We start from the raw sequence: 25,478 nt of genomic DNA, 5'->3' as shown, positions 1-25,478 counted from the left end.
TGTGCTATGGAGCTTTGTATGTTTTTTGCTGGCATTTTTTGTTCTCCAAGTTTCTCTCCTTTTGCTGTCTGTAAAGGCACAGTCTAGAGTGTCAAGTCCAAGGAAAGTGACAAAAAATTGGGAAGTTGCCATCTTCTGAGTTTGAAGTGCATCTGGGAAAAAGAGCCCTGTAGAAAAAAAGTGAGACTGGGCAAACAGATAATGGAAGTAGTCTGAAGAGAATCCCAGCAGCAGAGAGCTGTAGAGTCAAAGTGAACAGTACACATTTCCCACGTGGTTCTTTGTTTCTGTGAGTATATCAGAGAAAATAAAGAAGATGAATCGCTGACTCCGACAGACTTGGGCCTGAATTCTAATTCTGGTCCTTATTCAAATGTGAATTTGGATGAGTAATTTTTAACTCTCTATGGCTTGATTTCCTAATGTGTAAAAATAGGGTTAAATATGTCTACTCTGTTAATTTTAATTTGTCTCTGGAAGAATCAAAAAGATAGTAGATGTGAAACTTCTTTATGCTGTTAACTTATTTAAGACCAAGGTTGTCATTCCTTCATAGAATTTCTCTCAAGAAACAAATTTTAATAACAATAATACTTAAATTAATAAATGTTCATACTTGACAGTATAGTTTTCTATATCAATAGGAGCTGCCAACTCAAGCACAAATGATACATAATAGAATATTCATTTTAGTAATAATTCAGTAAATATGATTTACTGAATCCACTTGGTAGATTAATATATGGCCATTCAGTTAATGAAATAGCATGCTAACAAGGAGTATTTTACAAACATAATTTATAAAAATAGTTTGCAGAAAAATATATGTTGTCATTATGGACTGAATGTGTCCCCCCCAAATTCATATGTTGAAGCCCTAACCCCCAATGTGGTGGAATTTGGAGATGGGGTCTTTGGGAGGTAATCAGGGTTAGATGAGGTCATGAGGGTGGGTGGGGTCCTCATGAGGGGATTCGTGTCCTTTAAGAAGAGACGTCAGAGAGCTTGTTCTCTCTCTCCCCATGGGTGCCCGAAGAAGAGGTCATGAGGAGCCCATAGGGAGATGATGGCTGCCTGTAAGCCAAGAGAAGAGGCCTCAGAACAAAACCTAACTTGCAGCCATCTTGATCTTAGACTTCCCATCCTCCAGATGTGAAAAATAAATTTCTGTTGTTGAAGCCACCCAGTCCATGGTGTTTCGTTATGGCAGCCTGAGCTAAGATAGTTATATAAACCTATTTTGTTAAAAATCCTAATATGTGTATAAGGGAAGAAAATGAAAGAGGAGGCAGCAAACACTTCACAGTCGTAAGCACTGGAATTTAAAATTTGGGGCCTCTCATGTTTCACTGTATAAATTTGTACATTATCTGACCGTTATCTAATGTGTGTGTATTATACTTGTGATTTGAAGAAAGAAAAACAAAGATTCTTTTATCTAAAAAGTAAATAATAATTAAATTATTAGGAGGGGGCTTCCCTGGTGGCGCAGTGGTTGAGAGTCCGCCTGCCGATGCAGGGGACACGGGTTCGTGCCCCGGTCTGGGAAGATCCCACATGCCGTGGAGCGGCTGGGCCCGTGAGCCATGGCCGCTGAGCCTGCGCATCCGGAGCCTGTGCTCCGCAATGGGAGAGGCCACAACAGTGAGAGGCCCGCGTACTGAAAAAAAAAAAAAAAAAATTTTAGGAGGAACACTTGAGTTTAGCATCAAAAGGACTGATATTATTCCTGATCATGTTACTTATTAAGCACAAACCTTAGGCAAGCTTTCTGCTTACTCAAGCTTTCTAAACCTCAATCCCTTCGTTTGTAAACTATGTATAGCAATGTTTGCCCTACCCAAGATCTGGAAATTTTGTAGGGGGAAAATGGAGATAAAGCATAGGAAAACTTTGGGAAACCATAAAAATACTTTTCGTATGCACAGTACATCATAAGTAACTTTGTCATTATATACATTAAGAAAATATATTTATGAATAAGAAGGAAAGAAAAATATTTAGACATAACTTTAAGAATTAGGAATATACAAAGTTGCTTTTTAAAAAAAGTTAATCATATAAAAGGGAGTGAAAATTGAAACTGTTACCATCAACAACCATATATGGGAAAAAAAGAGCACTTTTCCTGTTACTCTGAGATGTCACATATTTCCAGTGATATGGTTCCTATCTTTTTTTTTTTTAATTTTGGAATTTTATTTATTTTTTTATACAGCAGGTTCTTATTAGTCATCCATTTCATACACATCAGTGTATACATGTCAATCGCAATTGCCCAATTCAGCACACCCCGACCACCCCCCAGCCACTTCCCACCCTTGGTGTCCATATGTTTTTTCTCTACATATCTCAACTTCTGCCCTGCAAACCGGTTCATCTGTACCGTTTTTCTAGGTTCCACATATATGCATTAATATACGATATTTGTTTTTCTCTTTCTGACTTACTTCATTCTGTATGACAGTCTCTAGATCCATCCACTTCTCAACAGATGACTCAGTTTCGTTCCTTTTTATGGCTGAGTAATATTCCATTGCATATATGTACCACATCTTCTTTATCCATTCATCTGTTGATGGGCATTGAGGTTGCTTCCATGACCTGGCTATTGTAAATAGTACTGCAATGAACATAAGGGTGCATGTGTCTTTTTGAATTATGGTTTTCTCTGGGTATATGCCCAGTAGTGGGATGGCTGGATCATATGGTAATTCTATTTTTAGTTTTTTAAGGAACCTCCATACTGTTCTCCATAGTGGCTGTATCAATTTACATTCCCACCAACAGTGCAAGAGGGTTCCCTTTTCTCCACACCCTCTCCAGCATTTGTTGTTTGTAGATTTTCTGATGACGCCCATTCTAACTGGTGTGAAGTGATACCTCATCATGGTTTTGATTTGCATTTCTCTAATAATTAGTGATGTTGAGCAGCTTTTCATGTTTTTTGGCCATCTGTATGTCTTCTTTGCAGAAATGTCTATTTAGGTCTTCTGCCCATTTTGGATTGGGTTGTTTGTTTCTTTAATGTTGAGCTGCATGAGCTGTTTATATGTTTTGGAGATTAATCCTTTGTTGATTTGTTTGCGAATATTTACTCCCATTCTGAAGGCTGTCTTTTCATCCTGTTTATGGTTTCCTTTGCTGTGCAAAAGCTTTTAAGTTTCATTAGGCCCCATTTGTTTATTTATGTTTTTATTTCCATTACTCTAGGAGGTGGATCAAAAAAGATCTCGCTGTGATTTATGTCAAAGAGTGTTCTTCCTATGTTTTCCTCTAAGAGTTTTATAGTGTCCGGTCTTACATTTAGGTCTCTAATCCATTTTGAGTTTACTTTTGTGTATGGTGTTAGGGAGTGTTCTAATTTCATTCTTTTACATGTAGCTGTCCAGTTTTCCCAGCACCACTTACTGAAGAGACTGTCTTTTCTCCATTGTATATCTTTGCCTCCTTTGTCATAGATTAGTTGACCATAGGTGCGTGGGTTTATCTCTGGACTTTCCATCTTATTCCATTGCTCTATGTTACTGTTTTTGTGCCAGTATCATATTGTCTTGATTACTGTAGCTTTATAGTATAGTCTGAAGTCAGGGAGTCTGATTCCTCCAGCTCCGTTTTATTCCCTCAAGAGTGCTTTGGCTATTTGGGGTCTTTTGTGTCTCCATACAAATTTTAAGATGATTTGTTCTAGTTCCATAAAAAATGCCATTGGTAATTTGATAGGATTGCATTGCATCTGTAGATTGCTTTGGGTAGTAGAGTCATTTTCACAATGTTGATTCTTCCCATCCAAGAACATGGTATATCTCTCCATCTGTTTGTATCATCTTTAATTTCTTTCATCAGTATCTTATAGTTTTCTGCATACAGGTCTTTTGTCTCCCTAGGTAGGTTTATTCCTAGGTATTTTATTCTTTTTGTTGCAGTGGTAAGTATGAGTGTTTCCTTAATTTCTCCTTCAGGTTTTTCATCATTAGTGCACAGGAATGCAGGAGATTTGTGTGCATTAATTTTGTATCCTCAACTTTACCAAATTCATTGATTAGCTATAGTACTTTTCTGGTGGAATTTTTAGGATTCTCTATGTATAGTATCATGTCATCTGAAAACAGTGACAGTTTTACTTCTTCTTCTCCAATTTGTATTCCTTTTATTTCTTTTTCCTTCTCTGATTGCTGTGGTTAGGACTTCCAAAACTATGTTGAATAATAGTGGTGAGAGTGGACATCCTTGTCTTCTTCCTGATCTTAGAGGAAATGCTTTCAGTTTTTCACCATTGAGAATGATGTTTGCTGTGGGTTTGTCATATATGGTCTTTGTTATGTTGAGGTAGGTTCCCTCTATGCCCACTTTCTGGAGAGTTTTTATCATAAATTGGTGTTGAATTTGGTCAAAAGCTTTTTCTGCATCTATTGAGATGATCCATATGGTTTTTATTCTTCAATTTGTTAATATGGTGTATCACATTGATTTGTGTATGTTGAAGAATCCTTGTATTCCTGGGATAAATCCCACTTGATCTCGGTGTATGATCCTTTTAATGTGTGGTTGGATTTTGTTTGCTAGTATTTTGTTGAGGATTTTTGCATCTATATTCATCAGTGATATTGCTCTGTAATACGTAGTATCTTTGTCTGGTTTTGGTATCAGGGTGATGGTGGCATCATAGAATGAGTCTGGGAGTGTTCCTTCCTGTGCAATTTTTTGGAAGAGTTTGAGAAGGATGGGTATTAGCTCTTCTCTAAATGTTTGATGGAATTCACCTGTGAAGCCATCTGGTCCTGGATTTTTGTTTGTTGGAAGATTTTTAATCGCAGTTTGAATTTCATTACTTATGATTGGTCTGTTCATATTTTCTATTTTTGCCTGGTTCAGTGTTGGAAGGCTATACCTTTCTAAGAATTTGTCCATTGCTTCCAGGCTGTCCATTTTATTGGCATAATGTTGCTTGTAGTAGTCTCTTAGGATGCTTTGTATTTCAGTGGTGTCTGTTGTAACTTCTCCTTTTTCATTTCTAATTTTGTTGATTTGAGTCCTCTCCCTCTTTTCCTTGGTGAGGCTGGCTAATGGTTTATCAATTTTGTTTATCTTCTCAAAGAACCAGCTTTTAGTTTTATTGATCTTTGCTACTGTTTTCTTTGTTTCTATTTAATTTATTTCTGCTCTGATCTTTATGATTTCTCTCCTTCTTCTAACTTTGGGTTTTGTTTGTTCTTTCTGTAGTTCCTTTAGGTGTAATATTACATTGTTTATTTGAGATTTGTCTTGTTTCTTGAGATAGGCTTACATTGCTATAAACTTCCCTCTTAGAACTGCTTTTGCTGCATCCCACGGGTTTTGGATCATTGTGTTTTCTTTGTCATTTGTCTCTAGGTATTTTTTGATTTCCTCTTTGATTTCTTCAATGATCTCTTGGTTATTTAGTAATGTATTGTTGTGGCTCTATGTGTTTGTGTTTTTACATTTTTCTCCCTGTAATTGATTTCTAATCTCATAGTGTTGTGGTCAGAAAAGATGCTGGATATGATTTCAGTTTTCTTAGATTTACTGAGGCTTGATTTGTGAACCAAGATGTGATCTATCCTGGAGAATGTTCCGTGTGTGCTTGAGAAGAAAGTGTAATCTACTGTTTTTGGATGGAATGTCCTTTAAATATCAGTTGTCTATCTGGTCTATTGTGTCATTTAAAGCTTGTGTTTCCCTATTAATTTTCTGTCTGGATGACCTGTCCATTGGTGTAAGTGAGGTGTTAAAGTCCCCCACTATGATTGTGTTACTGTCGATTTCTCCTTTTATAGCTGTTAGCAGTTGCCTTATGTGTTGAGCTGCTCCTATATTGGGTGCATATATATATTTACAATTGTTATATCTTCTTCTTGGATTGATCCCTTGATCATTATGTAGTGTTCTTCCATGTCTCTTGCAACATTCTTTATTTTAAAGTCTATTTTATCTGATATGAGTATTGCTACTCCAGCTTTCTTTTGATTTCCATTTTGCAAGGAATATCTCTTTCCATCTCCTCACTTTCAGTCTGTATGTGTCCCTAGGTCTGAAGTGGGTGTCTTGTAGACAGCATGTATATGGGTCTTGTTTTTGTATCCATTCACCAAGCCTGTGTCTTTTGGTTGGAGCATTTAATCCATTCACATTTAAGGTAATTATCGATATGTATGTTCCTATGACCATTTTCTTAATTATTTTGGGTTTATTTTTGTTGGTCCTTTTCTTCTCTTGTGTTTCCCACTTAGAGAGTTTCCTTTAACATTTGTTGTAGAGCTGGTTTGGTGGTGCTGAATTCTCTTAGCTTTTGCTTGTCTGTAAAGGTTTTGATTTCTCCATCGAATCTGAATGAGATCCTTGCCGGGTAGGGTAATCTTGGTTGTAGGTTCTTCCCTTTCATCACTTTAAGTATATCATGCCACTCCCTTCTGGCTTGTAGAGTTTCTGCTGAGAAATCAGCTGTTAACCCTATGGGTGTTTCCTTGTATATTATTTGTCATTTTTCCCTTGCTGCTTTCAATAATTTTTCTTTGTCTTTAATTTTTGCCAATTTGATTACTATGTGTCTCAGAGTGTTTCTCCTTGTGTTTATCCTGTATGGGACTCGCTGCATTTCCTGGACTTGGGTGGCTATTTCCTTTCCCATGCTAGGGAAGTTGTCGACTATAATCTCTTCAAATATTTTCTTGGGTCCTTTCTCTCTTCTCCTTCTGGGACCCCAAAAATGCACATGTTGTTGCATTTAATGTTGTCCCAGATGTCTCTTAGGCTGTCTTCATTTCTTTTCATTCTTTTTTTTAAATTCTGTTCTGCAGCAGTGAATGCCACCATTCTGCCTTTCAGGTCACTTTTCCGTTCTTCTGCCTCAGTTATTCTGCTGTTGTTTCCTTCTAGTGTAGTTTTCATTTCAGTTATTGTATTGTTTATCTCTGTTTGTTTGTTCTTTAATTCTTCTAGGTCTTTCTTGCATCTTCTCGATCTTTACTGCCATTCTTTTTCCGAGGTCCTGGATCATCTTCACTATCATTATTCTGAATTCTTTTTCTGGAAGGTTGCCTATCTCCACTTCATTAATTGCCCATCTCCACTTCATTAATTAATTTCCTTAATTTAATTCATTTAACAGGTTTTATCCTGTTCCTTCATCTGGTACATAGCCCTCTGCCTTTTCATCTTGTCTATCTTTCTGTGAATGTGGTTTTTGTTCCACAGGCTGCAGGATTGTAGTTCTTCTTGCTTCTGCTGTCTGCCCTCTGGTGGATGAAGCTGTCTAAGAAGCTTGTGGAAGTTTCCTGTTGGGAGGGACTGGTGGTGGGTAGAGGTTACTGTTTCTCTGGTACGTAGACCTCAGTAAAACTTTAATCTGCTTCTTTGCTGATGGATGGGGCTGGTTTCCCTCCCTGCTGGTTGTTTGGCCTGAGGCAACCCAACACTGGAGCCTACCTGGGCTCTTTGGTGAGGCTAATGACAGACTCTGGGAGGGCTCATGCCAAGGGGTACATCCCGGAACCTCCGCTGCCAGTGTCCCCATCCCCATGGTGAGCTCCAGCCCCCCCCCTCCCCGCCTCTGCAGAAGGTCCTCCAACACCAGCAGGTGGGTCTGGTTCAGTCTCCCCTGGGTTCACTGCTCTTTCCCCTGCCCGATGTGCATACTACTTTCTGTGTGCCCTCCAAGAGTGGAGTCTCTGTTTCCCCCAGTCCAGTCAAAATCCTGCAATCAAATCCCACTAGGCTTCAACATCTGATTCTCTAAGAATTTCTCCTCCAGTTGCCAGACCCCCAGGTTGGGAAGCCTGACGTGGGGCTTAGAACCTTCACTCCAGTGGGTGGACTTCTGTGGTATAAGTGTTCTCCAGTCTGTGAGTCACCCATCCAGCAGTTATGGGGTTTGATTTTACTGTGATTGTGCCCCTCCTACCATCTCATTGTGGCTCCTCCTTTGTCTTTGGATGTGGGGTATGTTTTTTGGTGAGTTCCAGTGTCTTCCTGTTGATGACTGTTCAGCACCTAGTTGTGATGCTGATGTTCTCGCAAGAGGGAGTGAGAGCATGTCCTTGTACTCTGCCATCTTATTGTTAATCTTCTTTTTTTTTTTTTTTTAGGTAAGTTATTCTCTGTCTGCTAAGCTTGTCTTACTTTCCCCTTTTGAATCTCTCTGCACTTCAGTCTTTGAATGTGTATTTCAAGAAACAGAGTTAACATTCTTAGTTCTAATCTGATTAGATTAATCAGGATCTGTGAATCCTCATCACATTCAATAGTTCAATAGGATCAAGTAACAGAAAACAGTACTCTGGATTTTCCTATGAAAAGTAATATGTGCATTAAAAAAATCCAAAAAACCCCAGACCTGTCCTCTCTATCTTGAGTGATGCTGAATTAACTTGAGCAGTGGGTATAGTAAGATATTAAAAACAAGCTGAGTTTGATGTTGATCAGCTTCACTGTGTGTTTGACAGATAATTCACTCTGAAAAAAGTGGCCCCAGTTTCCTGTCACTTACCTTCATTTTATTGCAGGAGTAAAAAGCTTGGTGAAACAAAGGTCATACATGGCATTAAAAAACAAAAAAACCCTGGGCTTCCCTGGTGGTGCAGTGGTTGAGAGCCTGCCTACCGATGCAGGGGACATGGGTTTGTGTCCTGGTCCAGGAGGATCCCACATGCCGTGGAGCGGCTGGGCCTGTGAGCCGTGGCTGCTGAGCCTGTGTGTCCAGAGCCTGTGCTCTGCAACAGGAAAGGCCACAGCAGTGAGGGGCCTGCGTACCACAAAAAAAAAAAAAAAAAAAACAAACCACCAAACAACCCTGACATTGCTTCCTTAGAGGACAAATTTTCTGCAGAAAAACTGGCATCCACAGCTAAAAATAATCTGTCCTTGGTATCATCTTTTTCTCAACAACTAGATACATCACCTTGTTGGAAGACATATGGATACTCATATGTATGTAGTCATAGACATCCAAAAAGTCATATTTTCCATTTGCAAATTAGAAGCACTGAAAATTTAGCAATGAAGAAAACTCACGATTACAGGCTTTGAGTTGTCACAGTAGATTGAAAAAAATTATGCACTGTTTCAACATTAAGTAGAATGAATCTGGTATTCTATTAGTTTCCTTAGTCTGTGCTTTTTTAGAAAACAGTAAATAAAGATAGAATTCTCTCTCTAGGTTCAAAGACTGCCTAATTAACTAGATAAGAAATAGATACATAAAATACAGGAAGATGTGATAATGGGATTAATTCAGAAACACTTTCAAAATGAAAATGCTTTATTCTAAGGAAAAACAAGTTTCTAAAAGGTCACTTGGATGCTTATTAGTGATTTACTTGTGTGTGTATTTAACTTCAGTAGCTTTATTGAGACATAATTCACATACCAAACAAGTCACCCATGTAAAGAATACACTATGGTATTTTTAGAATATTCACATGATTGTGCAGCCATTGCCATGATCTAATTTTAGTATATTCTCTCCTAAAAGAAGCTATGGACTCATTAGCAGTTAATTAGCTCTTGCATTCCCTAACTCTGATCAACTGTTAATGTGCATTCTGTCTCCATAGATTTGCCGAGTCTAAATATGTCATACGTAAGGAATGATATGTGGCCTTTTGTGACTGACTTCTTTCACTTAGTGTAATGTTTTCAATGTTTGTCTATATTGTTGCATGTATCAATACTTCAGTTCTCTTTATTGTGAAATAATACTCCAATGTATGGATTTCATATTTTATTTTCATATTACCATTATGTGGTATCATATTTTATTTATCCATTCATCAGTTGTTGGATATTTGAGTTGTTTATACTTTTTGGCTGTTATGAATAATGCTGCTGTGACCATATACATTCCAGTTTTTGTGTGGATGCATGTTTTCTCTTGCGTGTACAAGTAGGAGTAGAATTGTTGAGTTATATGGTATGTGTGATGAAATATTGCTGGGAATGGTGGATTTGAGACTCATTCACAGAGGAATGATGAGTGATAAGAGAATATGAAAATAAAGATAAGATCATTCACATTACAGAGCAAAAAGGAAAGAGGCAAAATGCTGATTCAAGGGCATGTCCAGAATTCAGCAGTCAGTGGGTTGGCGAAATTGAAGAAGGGAGTAAAACAGAGCTGTGTTCTGCAACTGAAGAAGAAACCGTGTCAGTGCTACAAATAGTTCATGCAGAGCAAGAATAGGGATATGGATACTTGGATACTAAATGCGGCAAAAAGGAGATCAAACATTGGTGACCTTTCAGAGAAGAGTTTTGGTAAGTTGTGAAAAGTAGTTTTGTACAACGAAGGTTGAAGGAGTAACAGGGAGGTGGCCAATGTAGAGTAATATTTAGTAATTTTGATTTGAAAGGGAAGACTGTGATAAGGTTATAGGTCAAAGTAGGAAAGCATGTTTATAATCGGAGAAGAAAACTCAGTACAAAGAAAAGAAACTCTAGGAGAGGGAATCGTTAATGGAGAAAAGCAGCAAGTGAGGTGATAGAGCATAAGACAAAGAATACGAGTGTAGGGTGGAACCTCTGACAGAAGGAAACACCTTTCTAATTGATAGATGTTGAGGTAGGGAGGGAAGTTGCTTTTGGAGAAATTTTTTAGTTGCAGAAAATGCATAGCTCATTAAATGATTGTCATTCTTTGGCATTTATTAAGCATGTATTTTTTCTCAGAAACTCTGTTAGGTGCTTTATGCGTGGAATTTAATTCTCACAGCGATGTTATGGAGTAACATTATTAACCACAATTTACAGATGATAAAACTGAGTTTTAGCATGTAGGATCAGGTCACAGAACAATGAAGGTATGATTTAGACCCAGGCTTGTATAACTCTGCTTCTAACAAGTATATCAGTATATCTATTATGTTGGCCTTAATCTTTTCCATAAATTGGAAGAGGCTATCAATTGCTGGCGTTTTGAGTGTGATGTGTGTTTGACTAGATACATGGCCTGTTTTAATGACTAGGAATATAAATCTAGAGTGGGCATGAAACATGAAAGCTTAAGTAAGTGTTCTGATTCCTAAATGTCTATTGTTACTGAACCCAGGTTTGGCTGTTTGTTGCTCATAAACCAGTAATTGGAGAGGCAAGTGTCAGTAGAAAAAGAAGAAGTTGCTTTAGTTAGGAAAGCTAGCAATCTGGGAGAAGGTGGACTCATGTCCAGAGGCCAACTCCAAAGATTCTGCTCAACCATGACAGTTTTTAAAGGGAAAAATGGGTGTTGGGGTGGCAGAGAATCTCAGTGAATCATCAAGGCAGGAGGTTGGGTTCTGCATCATTCTCCAGTGAGTGCACATGGGCTGACTCTTTATTCAGATGTTATATTGCCCACATGATCTGCCTTCAGGATTGCTAAAGGAGCTGTTGGGAGTAGAGAGCTAGTCATTTTTTAACTGCTTAATTCTTCATTGTTCTTTTTATCTAGGAAAAGGATCAACAGGTTAGGCAAAGCATGGTGTGCATACAGGGGAGCGTAAGTCAGGAGTTAGTTTCAATTGCTTAGTGACCTCATTCCTATAATTAGGTTCTTTTAAAGTTAGAGGGAAACAGAAATGGGCAAACAGGAAAGGAGCAAAAGAGCAGCTTTCACTGTCTTTATCAGAGGTGAGAAAACAATGATATGTAGGCTTCTTGAGGCAATACCCCATTCCTGAATACACAGCTTTGCCCTTCTCCGGTAGGGGGCAGCACACAGCAACACACACAGACATTCACTGTCCTGGCAAGCAAACATTACAAGTAAGACAAAGAAAGACCTTTGAAGAGCCCACTGTACAAAGGTAGTGAAAAACTGAACCTATAACAATAAGGTCCTACCTTGAGAAGGCAGTTTGTGACATACATAGATTAGCGTTTTGCTCCTTATTATATTATATACTCATTAGTTAAAAGAGTTGTGTTGTCAATTCTGTTTGAGAGTCATGAAAAAGCTTCTTAGAAAGAACTGATTATAAATAATCTCAAGATCAAAAAATTTTTAATTTAATATCGAGCATAAACATAAATTCTTAAATCAGAATAATAAGAGAAATTTTACAAAATAAATGCTTGGAAAGTGATGCATTTAAGATTTTCCAGCACCTAAAATTTTGGGGTAAGAGTAAGAAAGTAATATCAGTTACTGCCTATAAGAAAGAGAACATGATACTACTACAAGATGGAATTTACTTCTGTATTTAGAAGGCCACTTGAATAGTTGGGGTTTTGTTATAAGTATGACATATCCTTTGCTATTTTATTAATTGGGTTCAAATCTGCTATGTCATCAGAGGCTTTGTTTTAAAAAATTGTTTTTTGAGTTTCATGGTATAATTATTAAATGTACAGAAGAAAGATCGTGATTGTTTGCTGAGGAGACAGGAATTTTAGAAATAGAAGAGAAATTCAAACCACCTAGTGAGTAAGCTTTTTGGTTAAAGGTAAAGAAATATAATGTTTCAAGGCAATCTTTTATATTTACCTTAATAAACACAAAATTTTATTTTATTATTTTTTTGTTTTTTTGGCTGTGTTGGGTCTTTGTTGCTGTGTGCGGGCTTTCTCTAGTTGTGGTGAGCAGGGGCTACTCTTTGTTGCGGTTCCTGGGCTTATTGTGGTGGCTTCTCTTGTGGAGCACGGGTTCTAGGCGTGCGGGCTTCAGTAGTTGTGGCAGGAGGGCTCAGTAGTTGTGGCTCGCAGGCTCTAGAGCACAGGCTCAGTAGTTGTGGTGCATGGGTTTAGTTGCTCTGTGGCATGTGGGATCTTCCCGGACCAGGGCTCAAACCTGTGTCCCCTGCTTAGGCAGGTGGATTCCCAACCACTGCACCAGCAGGGAAGTCCACAGAATTTTAAAATACATTAATTCTAGCTTTTGAGTGTTCAGAGAGCTACCTGTAGGAAATAAACTAAAAATTTCTGAGCAACCTAACAGGAACTTTGTGTACATTATATCATTTAAGTAATATTATTTTACAGCTGAAAAAAAAAAAGAGGCTTTAATAGATTATGTACTTTACCCAGTGTCATATAGCTGGTAAAGCTAGGCTTCGAACACAGGCCTAACTCTATATCTCATGATCTTTCCAAACACCACCTACCTCATTCCCAGGATCCCACAAATAAAAGTGTTTGAATCCACCGTATAGACTGATATCTCATGAGTTTATGGATCCTAAAAAGAATTGAGACCAAGATGGCTCAAAAGAAGCAGTAACAAAGTAGATTGCCTTCCCAGAGTTTCCTTTTCTACTCTTGTTTAAGTTTACTTCAGAAAACATTCCCCAAATCTACAAGTGAGGATGGAGTAGGAGGAGGTCTATATACAGACAGTAAATATCACCCAGAAAAATGCTGAAAGAGCCCTGTCCTGAAGGAAAAAGCAACTTTTTTTTTTTTTTTTTGCGGTACGCGGGCCTCTCACTCCTGTGGCCTCCCCCGTTGCAGAGCACAGGCTCCGGACGCGCAGGCTCAGCGGCCCAGCTGCTCTGCGGCATGTGGGATCTTCCCGGACCGGGGCACGAACCCGTGTCCCCTGCATCGGCAGGCAGACTCTCAACCACTGTGCCACCAGGGAAGCCCAAAATCTCCTCTTTTAATTCCCGTGTGTCTCTTCCTTGGAACCGTCCTCCTCTTTTTCCTCTGCCTCCTGCTGCGGTAGCCAGTTTCCTTCCATTCTCTTCTCCCTTCCATGTGCTGGGCTGGGCTTCGCTTCCTTCTCTGACTTGTGGTCCATTCCTAACCTTCTGGACAACCTGCATCAAAATACAAGGTTCTGCCGCGGAGGTTAATAACTAGTCTGTGAAGCTGGTTCTGCCGTGGGGATTGAGAACAAATCTGTAAAGTACGTTTAATAATGGCTGCACCTTGAAATAATGTCTTTGCATTTTTTATAGCTTAATTGTGGCTTAATTGCACACAATCAACTGCACATGTTTACAGTAAACAATTTGGTTAGTTTTGATATTCGTATATACCTGTAACACTATCACTTTAGTGAAGGTAATAGATATTTCCATAACTTCAAAATGTTGCCTTATGCCCCTTTGTGATATTGTGATTTATAATAAGAAACATTTGACCTTTGTCCCTGTTTCTGACACTGAGCTCCTAAAATCCTTGGCATTTACTAACTGATAAGAACTATAAAGACGTCTTTTGTTATTCATAACAAGCCATTCCAATCACCTGAGTTTATCACCTGAGTTTATGTCCCAGTGATTTTTTTTTTGAAAGCCTCTAGGTAACTACAGGATAAGGGCTGGTTATCAAGGGAAGCAACTGTGTAATCAGAGGGTTGAAACTTTCAACCCTGTCCCTACCTTCAAGGTGAGGAGAGGGCCTGGAGGTTGACCATTAATACCAGGGGTCAGTGATTCAATTAATTATTACTATGGAACAAAGCCTTCATAAAAACCCAAAAGGATGAGATGGAGAGAGATTCTGGGTTGGTGAACATGTGGAGGTGAGGGGAGGATGGTATGTGTGGAGAGGGCATGGAAGCTCCGTACCCCTTCCCACATCCCTTGCCCTAGGCATCTCTTCCATATGGCTGTTCCTGAGTTGTATCCTTTTATAATAAGCTGATAAGTAAACTGTTTTCCTGAGCTACGTGAGCCATTCTAGCAAATGATGGAACTGGAGGAAAAGGGGATCAGGAGCCTCTGGTTTATACTGGGTTGGTCAGAAGCATAGACCACAGCCTGGGAATTTCAATTAGTGTCTGAAGTGGGGGGAGTCTTGTGGGACTGAGCCCTTAACCTGTGGGATCTGATGCTATCTTCAGATAGTTATTGTCAGAATTGACTTAAGTTATAGGACACTCAGCTGGTGTCCAGAGAACCAGAGAGTTGCTTAGTGTGGCAAAAAACTCACATCTGGTGTCAGAAGTGAAGTATTGAGAACAGTAATAGAGTAGTAGACAGAAAACAGGAGTTGTTTTTTTACACCCTTGCAATCCATCTGTTATTCCATTCCTGTCCCCAGGCAACCATTGATTTACTTTTGGTCAATATAGATTTGTTTACAAGATCTTGAATTTATATTAATGGAATTATACTATTGTAGATACTATATGAATGATCAATAAAACTATGAAAAGATGTTCAACCTTTCTTCATCAGGGAAAAGTAAATGAAAACTACAGTGGTATACTGATACATATTTATTTGGCTAAAGTGAATAAGATTAATATTTTCAAGGGTTGGCAAGGATGTAAAGCAACTGGAACTCTTTATACTGGCATGAGGATGTAAAATGGTACAACCACGCTGGAAAAGCAGCTTGACAATTTCTTAACGTTGAACTATATGATCCAGCCATTCTACCTCTAGGTATTTACCCAAGAGAACTGAAGGCATATGTCCACAGCAAGACTTGTACATGTTCACTCACAGCAGCTTTATTTGTAACAGCCCCAGACTTGAAAAACAACTCAAAGGTTCTTCACTATGTGGGTGGATAAACAAATTATGGTATATTTATACAATGGAGTATCACTTGGCAATAAAAAGAATGAACTATTGATACATGCAACAACATGGCATTTATATGGGGTTACATTTTTGAAGGCACTGTCTGCCTTTGAGGGATTCTCAGTAAAGAAGAGAGAAAGGGAGAAGGGAGATCTGGCCTTAATTTAATCATCTGAAGATTTTTTTTTTCCCCTTAAATAGCCACATGAGATAGCTTCCTTGGATTGTATCAGACAAGGTGTGGGGTTCAAGGTGGCGAATGGAAGAGAATTTAAAATCTTAGCGACCCCTTTTCCTGTCTCCCCTGTCTCTGTTTTTCAGGGAAATTTCAACCATGATAATAGTATTGAACTTTCTTGGCAAACTTCTTAGTCAAACTACATAGCCTCAGATTTTCTCAGGCAGAGTTAACTTCATTATCAACAGTGTGAAAATATCTGTCATTTTAAAGCTTTCCCCTCAAAAAACACAGGTTTATGAGGAATGACAGACATATAAGGAAAGCCTCTGGAGCATTTAGATCTACTTGAGTTTCCAAGGCTCAGGTAAAGACTCAGCAAAATCCTGAGAGCAAGGGTGCCTTTTATTTGAGTAATACTACTTCAGATTTGTTCTACTTTGAAGAAGCACATCATGAGTTAAAACATAATATGAGCTATTTAAGAGGTTAGCACAATCACTCTCCTCCTTTTTAAAAAATTTTTTTTAGCAGTACACGGGCCTCTCACTGCTGTGGCCTCTCCTGTTGCGGAGCACAAGCTCCGGACGCGCAGGCTCAGCGGCCATGGCTCACGGGCCCAGCCACTCTGCGGCATGTGGGATCTTCCCGGACCGGGGCACGAACCCATGTCCCCTGCATCGGCAGGTGGACTCCCAACCACTGTGCCACCAGGGAAGCCCTCTATTCCTTTTAAAACTCTTACTTCCCCATAGCCTAATTTATTTTATAGTTTGTCAGCCGTTCATAAAGCTCTTCTCATTTGATAACCTCTTACTATGTATTCAGCCATAAGCTCCCTTTGTATTATTCATATTGAATCAAATGGCTGCTTTCTATGTTATGAAGAATTCTTCATTGTGGATTTTAGTATGGCCTGTTTGTCTAGAGGCTTCCAATTGGCTCATGGGTACTGGACATTTATTTGTTCTCCTTAAGAGTAATCCCCTACTCCTCTGTTAGGTTTTCAATTAGAGCTGTTAAAAAAGCTTAGTTTTTTCTTTACCCTTTAATTTCTTTTGCTTTGTTCCAGTAGACAGACCATATGCTTATTTCTCAAGCTGTTAGAATGGTACATATTCAGTGAATCCCACGTCTCTATACATGACCCTGGCCAGGGTCACTTTGCTTCAAACTGATTTGTCACATTTGCGTGCATCCTACGTGTCCAGTTTCTACATTTTTCTTTTCTCTGGTTTTGTAATTGCTCTCATCCTCTCTTACACAGAGAAGACCCCATCATATTAATTGAAAGCAATCTTCTACTAGGATCAGCTATGCCAATATATGATAGGGGAAAGTCTCCTAGATAACAACGGGATCAAATCTTCATCCAAACTTAGAGAAGGTGGATGATTCGTAAAGCCTTGATTGGCCTGCACCTGTCACAAACTGAAAGGCATGTTAGTAACTGTGAAATTTTTACTAAAAGTAAAGGGAAAATAGACAACTTCAGAAACTTTCCAATTGTTAGGAATATAATTACATCCTGCATTCTTTTTAATATGGTAAACATTTTTAATCTGATTGAGACTGTTTACTTCTGTTCAAACATACCCTCCCACAAAATTGTAATTTAGAGTTCAAAACATAATCATTAAGTTTTTAAATATCTGTAATCAAATCAAATGTACTTCGGATTAAAGAATTTAAATATGTTTCACATACAGTTTGTCTTAAACTGAGTTTCTCAGAAAGCAGAGCCTCAAAGAAAGGATTCATTATAGGTGATGAATTCGGGAAGTTGTCCTGGGGAGCAGGGATGAGAGATAGGAGAAGTGAGAACTGGCACTAGAGAAACTCAATGCAAGGATGCACCTTTGAGTTGATTGTTACGAGGTGCTCCATCCCTTGGGATTTTTGAGGCACTCTCTCTCTAGAGAGGACAAAAGCAGAAAGCATTATCAATAAGCCGCTGATCTCCTTTGATGGTACTTAGCCCTGTGGGTGTGTTAAGTACCCCGACTTCCTGGTTGCACTTGTCTGAATGCCCACTGGGCTCCTGAGGGTGTCCCCACGCCACAGGATTGGAGGAGGCCCTGGTCGGGGAAAGCATGCTGCATGGCCTAGACTAGGCACTGTAGAGAATCACCGGAGTAACGCTGTTGAAACACTGGCTGAAGTAAGAGAGAAGGCCAAGAGATGTGAGGAGGGGTGGTGCATAGCCAATGATGTAAATGTCAGTATTAGTGTTAGCAGATAATAGAGTTTAATAGCTATTTGCCTAAAATGTAAATGCTAGGAGGTAGAATTGCTAGTGATTACAATATAAGCTAGTTTGTAGGAACTCCATAAATTCAATTAGTTGAATCCCAACAAACTCAAGGCCACCAGATTCAGTCTCTGCCATTCTCCTGCTTTTTCTCAAAATGTGAGTCAAATGTCAGGTGGTTCAAAAAATACTGATTCCTTAACATTTAATTTATTATACAAGTAATATTGTAATGACATGAGTGAGATTTCAGCTGGTGCAGAAATGGAACCACCTTACCAGATCTCCTAAATTGTTAGATATAGCCTTCTAGTCTTTATACTAGCACACTTTACCATACTTGTATTAGTGTTAGGAGTTATTTTTAAATTGTGTTGAATTAACAGCTGATACTAATTCTTGACATATTATACCTTGTTGCTTTACATTTCACACCTTTGAATTTTGTTTTTAACACCAGAAAAAAATTTTGACTTTCCTCATTGTATTAGCTCCTTATTCCTAAAAATAACAACAAAATTAGTGACTTGAAACAATACAATTTTATTATCTTAAAATTTCTCTGGATCAGGAGTCCAGGTATTGGTGAGATGGCTTTGCTACTCAGTGTCTCACCAGGTTGAAATCAAGGTATCAGCCAGGATTCCAATCTCATCTAAGGCTTGGGGTGTTCTCTTGCAAACTCAGATAGTTTTTGGCAGAATTCAGTCCCTAATGGCTGTGTGACTGAGGTCCTTGATTTCTTGCTGGCTGTCAGCTCCTAGAGACCATAGATCCCTGACCCACCCATAGGTCCCCTCACAACACTGTAATTCACTTCATCTTTGGGGCCCACAGGAGGGCTCACCTGATGAGGACAGGCCCACCCAGTATACTATCCCTTTTGATTAACTCAAAATCTAATCACAGGAGTGATAGCCCATCATACTCACAGTCTTGCTCACACTTGAAGGGAGGAGATTTTACAAGATGTGTACACCAGTGGGCAGGAATCTTGAGGCCATCTTAGATTTCCACCTACTACACTGAGCTAACTTTGGGATATAAAATAATGTATTGACTAGGCACAATACCTAGGTCAGTAGATTAATGTTTCAAGTAAAGTGGAAGACAAACAGAATTATATTAAAAATAAGCAAAGAAACATTCCAGCCTGTTACATGAATGTTAAGGATAATTGCCTTATTTTTCACATAAATTTGAAATGTCTTAAAATGTTGAATAAAAGTTGCCAAAGAACTACCCATTTTCATTCACTGAAAACCATATTGATGTTAGACATGCTTGTCCAGATAATTACTTTAAAGTACAACTTAAAGTATAAGAGCAATAGCAACATTGTAAAAACTTTAGAAAAATGAGAAAAAACAAAAAAAAGAGAATTCCTCCTAATGTCAACCCCAGGCCTCTCCACCTTGTCTTCCTGACTTCCCTGACTCTTGCCTGGATGACTTGCTCAGGATGTTCATCCTCACCTACTATCCCCATTGCTCCCCTGCCACTGTCCTCTGCCAGCACATTCATTCACTTTTTCTCTAATAGCATCCCTTTGACTCCAGCTTATTACCCATATCAATTCCTACCACTTCTCATTATGCTGCATGTATATGGAGTCCCTTCTGTCTTCCACCCATCACCTTGTGTCATTTCAGAGGCTTTTCAATGTGGTTTTTATGTATGAATCCTCTAGGTCATGTCCATTGTACTTTTATATTGATACAATTGAAAAAATCTGATATTACTTTTTCCTTGTGAATTAGCTGAAGTAGATATAGGTCTTGGTGGCCTCTGATACAACTTGGATACTTTCTTTTGATTAACAAGGTCATCACTTCCGTGTTTCTTAGAAGGCTACAATCAGAATAGTAACAACCAGAATTTATTGGTTCAATGTTCCCTAGGCACTGTGCTATGTGCTTTATATACATTACTTACTTCTTACATCAACTCATTGAATTAGGAAATCATTATCATCACCACCTTTATAGACTAAATGCTTGTGTCTGCCTAAAATCCACATGTTGAAATCCGATCCCCCAATGTGATGGTAGTAGGAGGTTAGGTGTTTGGTAGGTGATTAGGTCATGAGGGTGCAGCACTCAAGACTGGGATTAGCACTGCTTCTGCTGACGTGTGAGGACTCAGTGAGGAGACAAGCTTCTAGGAACTAGGAAATTTGCTCTCATGGGACACCAAGTTTGCTGGCACCTTGATCCTGGATGTCCCAGCCTCCAGGACTATAAGAATAAATTCTGTTCCTTATAAGCCACCCAATTTGTGGTATTCTTCTATAGAAGCATGAAAGGACGAACACATTAAAGACAGAGAATCTGAAGCTCAGAGTTGAAGTCACATAGTCAGCAAATAGCAGAGTTGGAGTTTGAACTCAGATGTTGAGTCTTTCATTTGAACTTGAGCTCTTACAGTCCTAAGCACTAGGCTGAGTTGACTACAGTCACTTGGCACGTTGCCTTCAAAAGCTGCGGTCTGGGAGTGTGAGGGAGGGAGTAGGTAACAGGGTTTCTGTCACTCCCAGACCGCAGGTGTCTATGGTTCCCTCTCAGCGTTCCACTGGATGTAGGTGCCTCTCCTGCAGAAAGTTGTGATTTATTCACTGGAAGCACAATCTCCTAAGTTTTTCTCCTTTTCTTATTTATGTCATGTTCTATTAATCAATGTGCCTTTATAGTGCTGCTGTCAATTTTTTTCTTCTGGAATCATTGCTTCCACCTTAGAAACTTTCTAATTTTATATCAGAAAATAAATGAGAGTGTGTAGAGACATTCCTTTTGCTCCTACGCACTTTGTTAGATCACCCGCTTCTAGTTGAGGTTTGTTTGAGACATCAAACGAATACGTCAAAGATGTATTACTCACACGAAGGAAAACAAATGCCTGCATGTTAAATCCATGATTCTCCATCATCCTTCCGTAACTTGGCTCTCAGATTTTTTTCTCCCTTGCCATTCTTCTCCTCCTCCTTGAGATACGTATGCTTATTTTTCCTTTTTGATTTACAAACTCAAGGGAGTGAGTGGAAATTATATCTCCACTCCCACATGTAGAATATGTTTGCCCATCCCTACTATTAAAATGGAAAGTCATGAAAGTAAGTTGTAAATGTTGATTTTTTTCACATGTATAAATTTATAAAGAAATTCTCCTTAAGTTAAAAAGATTATAAAGTACAGTATGAGAAAAATTTTCTAAAAACCAACCTTTTAATCTCTCAGTAAATAATGATAGGGATGTTGTACATTACTTGAACTAACTTACCTTCAGTTTGTAGGTTTTTTTAAATGCTTGGAATGAAGTAACACATTAAGTATCTTTTAAATTTTATTTTATTATTTTATTTTTATTTTTTTATTTTTGTGGTACACGGGCCTCTCACTGTTGTGGCCTCTCCCATTGTGGAGCACAGGCTCCGGACAAGCAGGTTCAACAGCCATGGCTCAAGGGCCCAGCCACTCTGCAGCATGTGGGATCTTCCTGGACGGGGGCATGAACCTATGTCCCCTGCATCGACAGGTGGACTCTCAACCACTGCGCCACCAGGGAAGCCCTAAGTGTCTATTTAAAGTAATGTGATGATAATGATTATGAACTTTAGAGGAATATGTCTTCATGATTCAACCTAATCTGAATTGCTATTTAAATGTTAATTTTCTCAGCAATATTTTGTAAGATTCTTGTTCATTTTTACATGTAGTTTCTGAGTGAAAATTGGTGTTAAAAATAAAATTCAACTGAGTAAATTTTAAAGATCTTTTTAGTTTTATTCAGTGATTCATGAATCAGGCAGCATTCAATCTAGCACATAGAAAGCTGTACAAAATGAAAGACTTTCACAGGCAGAAAGGAGCAGGAACAAGGGAGTTATAGTAGGCAAAAAGCAGGTTGCTTATTGCAAGATTAATTTCCCTTAGGGTATGGTTGGGTGTACCAGGCAGATGACTTCACTAGTGCTAGCCAGGTGATTTCTTTTTTTTTTCTTTTCTCGGTACGCGGGCCTCTCACTGTTGTGGCCTCTCCCGTTGCGGAGCACAGGCTCCGGACGCGCAGGCTCAGCAGCCATGGCTCACAGGCCTAGCCGCTCTGCGGCATGTGGGATCTTCCCAGACCGGGGCATGAACCCGTGTCCCCTGTATCGGCAGGCAGACTCCCAACCACTGTGCCACCAGGGAAGCCCAAGCCAGGTGATTTCTGATTGACTGGTTTAAGGTTCCATTTCTGGGGAAGCTGAAACTGTAACTAAGTTAAGTTCCAGTTTGGTGAAATGGGGCTTAACATAAGTGACTCCATTTTGAGCCTATAGTCTTCTTTTTAACACTGGATAAAAGACATCATGAACATGAGTCAAATTCAGCTGATAATCATTGAGATCTACAGTGATCAGGAAATGTAATAAGCAACTTGGACTCACTATCTCATTCCACTTTCATCGACACCTTGACATAAGGATGAGTCTTCCCTTTCAGTTGAGCAAACTAAGTTTTAAAAGGTTATGTTATTTACTGAAGTTTAGATTAGCTAAATAATAGAACTAGGGTGGATCTTCTCATGAAATTAAGTCACGTGCTCATCTGGGCAGAGGGGAAAGAAGTTCAGAGTACTAGAGACCGTTTCAACCTGCTGAAGCATGAGATGGGATCACTGAAGTCTTGGTAGAGGGTGTGTGTTAGAACAACATTACTAGCTTCGGTGATAGAAAGGTGCATGGTTTATTTAATAGAAACAAAATGTGAAAGGAAATTAAAAGAGTGAGTAAGAAAGTAAACATGTTTTTACTGGGCAATATTGTATTTGAAATCGGCATTGCCTTATCTTTCCTCTTTATGGTCCAACTTCTAAAAAAAAAATAAAGACTGTCATTACTTATTGTCACCATTTATCCTTGCATTCCCTAACGCATAACTATCTGACTTTGCCAAATGTCACTTTGCCAAAATGTCATCAGTCACACCAGCATCCCTAAATGCAATGGATACTTAAAACTATTGATTGTTTTTTTCCATTTTTGAAAAATTGTCCCACGTTGTCTTATTCCTGCACACTCCCTGGTCTGAATCCTACTTCTTTTATTTTCCTTTCCTTTTCAGTGTCCTTCACAATCTCCTCCTCTTTGCTGAAAAGCTTCTACAGTTCTTGAAGGCTATATCCCAAGCTCTTTTTTCTGGCTACTCCGTATTCTTAATCTCATTCATACCCACAGTTTCTATTACTATCTTTTCCTTGATGATTCACAAATGACTATCTCTAGTCCATACTTCTCCTGTATCCTCTGGATCAGAATTTCTAATTACCTACTCTACAGGGATATCTTCAGGGCCCCTCAAATTCATCATGTTCAAAATCATGTTCATCTATTCCCTCTTCCTTCCTCAAACCTGGTGGTCTTCTACTGTTCGCTACCTCAGTGAGTCACCACCATCCCTGAAGTTTCCTCCCCTTTCCTACCCACTAGCCCCTACCATATCTGTTGGTGATGAATTAATCACCAAGATCTGTTGGTTTGGCCTCCAGAATACATTATAACTGTGTCTGCCCTTTTATTCTCCATCTCTGTTGTCCGAGTTTAGGTTGTTATTATCTCCTTTTGGAACATTTTGAATAGCTGCCCGCTCATCTGTACAAATCTAGTCTTCCTTCCTCTAGTCATTTTTCCAGAGCACAGCCAAGGTGACCTTTTCAAATTGAAAATCTTATCATGCCATTCTATTTCTGAACACTTGTATTTAAAATAAAGACAAAAATCCTTGATGTATCTTAACATCCTATGTAGTCTGATCTTTTTAGCCTTTTCCTCCCTTCCTCTTAGACCTTCAGCCACCACAGTCTTTTACATGCACTTGATTTCTCTTACCCCAGGGCCTTTGCACATGTACTTACTGTGGCCTGGAAGAGTTTTCTTCCTCCCTTCGTCTCATCACTGCTTCCTTATCCTCAGTTCAAGTTTATTTAGTAAGCAAAAACTTCCCGGCCCCTCTGACTGGATCACTATTTGCATGCTATGTGCCAATGAGGTCTTATTCACTGCTTTCATAACATATGCTGCATTTTATACTTAAAATGTTATTAGTTTGTGTAGTGGCATTCTCCCTCCTAAACTAGAAGTTCCATGAAGGGAGGACTTGTGCTTGTTTTTGCTCACTATTGTAGCTCTCTAATTTGACACACTGCCTATTCTTTAATAGGTGGATAATATATATTTACTAAGTAAATTATTGAGTAAGTAAATGAATTAATAAATGCAAGATTGGAGATCCTACCTTTGTTATATGATTCTTCTTGAGATACATAGCTTATCTGCCTTACTAGAATAGCCTATTTGAAAGTGGACACTAATCTTATCCACTCACACTTCCCTCATATGTCTAAGTTGGAATATAGTAAGTGCTTCATTAACATTTAAATTGAAAAAATACAAGTGAAAATAAAACTAAATTCAAATCAGTGTTTTATTTTTGATGTTTTAAGCCATGTTTCCCCTACTGCCTATTCATAACTATCACAAATGCTTGGGTGTTTTTCTTTTTTTTTTTTTTTTGCTGTACGCGGGCCTCTCACTGCTGTGGCCTCTCCCGTTGCGGAGCACAGGCTCCGGACACACAGGCTCCGCGGCCATGGCTCGCGGGCCCAGCCGCTCCGCGGCATGTGGGATCCTCCGGGACCGGGGCACGAACCCGTGTCCCCCGCATCGGCAGGCGGACTCTCAACCACTGCGCCACCAGGGAAGCCCGCTTGGGTGTTTTTCAAAGCAACAGAATCAGAATATGAATACATGAATCTATATTTTTAAAGAATCAAGTCTGGTGTTAGCAAGAAAAGTTTGTGAAATATTAATTTAATACAGGTAATATATTTATATTTATAATAGACAAAGTGATAAGGAAAACCCAATGACATCATGCAGACATGTCTTAAGGAAAAACTATATTCTTCCTACTTCGCTTTCTTTCTTCCATCTGTAGGTTAATATTGATGAAGTCCAAAATCAGAGTCAAGTTTATTTACAATAGACTTACAAATCTTTGCTTTTTTCTTTTCCTGCCTCATAAGTGCACTTTGGATTTCATCTGAGCAATGTTTTGCTAAGGGCAGGAACATCTTTGTCCTGTGTGATAAAAGAATTGTTACTTGTATCTTGGGGTCAGAGATGGGCTAGTTAAAGTTAGATGCTGAGCATATGGTTGTACCCAATAATGTGTACTTTATCCTAATTTACAAAGATGTCTCATACATTTTACTGTGTATTGGGAAGTCTCAACCTAACTGTTAACATTTTTCTAGGTTCAACTGTGTGGGCTAAATCATCTAAAAAATAGCTAGGTTGAGAAAGCCATGTTAAGATTATTTCAACAGTGTTTTAGTGAAAAATTAGTATCAAGGACGAGTTGTATTCAGATGAATGACCTCATTATTGATTTTATGCAAAGGAACAAGTGGTTTTCTAGGGAAGAGAGAGAGGATCTTGATTCATCATTTTACAATGAAAACAAATCAGATTAATGACATTCTAATGGCTCCAGTTTGGGAACAATTAAGATTTCTGCCAGGGTAGGATTTGTGTTTCAGCATTACA

This window comes from Mesoplodon densirostris, chromosome 9 (genome assembly GCF_025265405.1).
Source record: "Mesoplodon densirostris isolate mMesDen1 chromosome 9, mMesDen1 primary haplotype, whole genome shotgun sequence".
Lineage (NCBI taxonomy): Eukaryota > Metazoa > Chordata > Mammalia > Artiodactyla > Ziphiidae > Mesoplodon > Mesoplodon densirostris.
This window is presented reverse-complemented; position numbering follows the sequence as displayed.